Source organism: Polyodon spathula, chromosome 6 (assembly GCF_017654505.1).
Source record: "Polyodon spathula isolate WHYD16114869_AA chromosome 6, ASM1765450v1, whole genome shotgun sequence".
NCBI lineage: Eukaryota > Metazoa > Chordata > Actinopteri > Acipenseriformes > Polyodontidae > Polyodon > Polyodon spathula.
Genome location: NC_054539.1, coordinates 73,225,561 through 73,225,912, shown reverse-complemented (window position 1 = coordinate 73,225,912; position 352 = coordinate 73,225,561).

Here is a 352-nt window from a genome sequence, read left to right as displayed (position 1 = left end):
ATGAACATATTTATCAAAACTGTTGAAGGCTTACCATTGTTTTATCTCTTTATTGTTTAGTTTCATAGTAAGAGCAGTCCTTCGTTGTGGTTCAGAGGATCTTTAAGGAACAAGGGTACAATTTTCCAGCGTAGAATTTGTAAAAAATGTAACAACCTCATGGTAACATAGAAAAGAGCGAAAGATCGGAGCAGAGAGAGTGGGCGAGGAAGAATGACCTGGGAGTACTCTGAGGCATGTTAGACATGTAGCCGTTTCATTGTCTTTTATTTCTAACCACCATCAGTAAGTGCTAAATAATTGGCAATACTGAGTTCATGGCTATCTAAAAAGCAATCTGTTTGGAATGTAT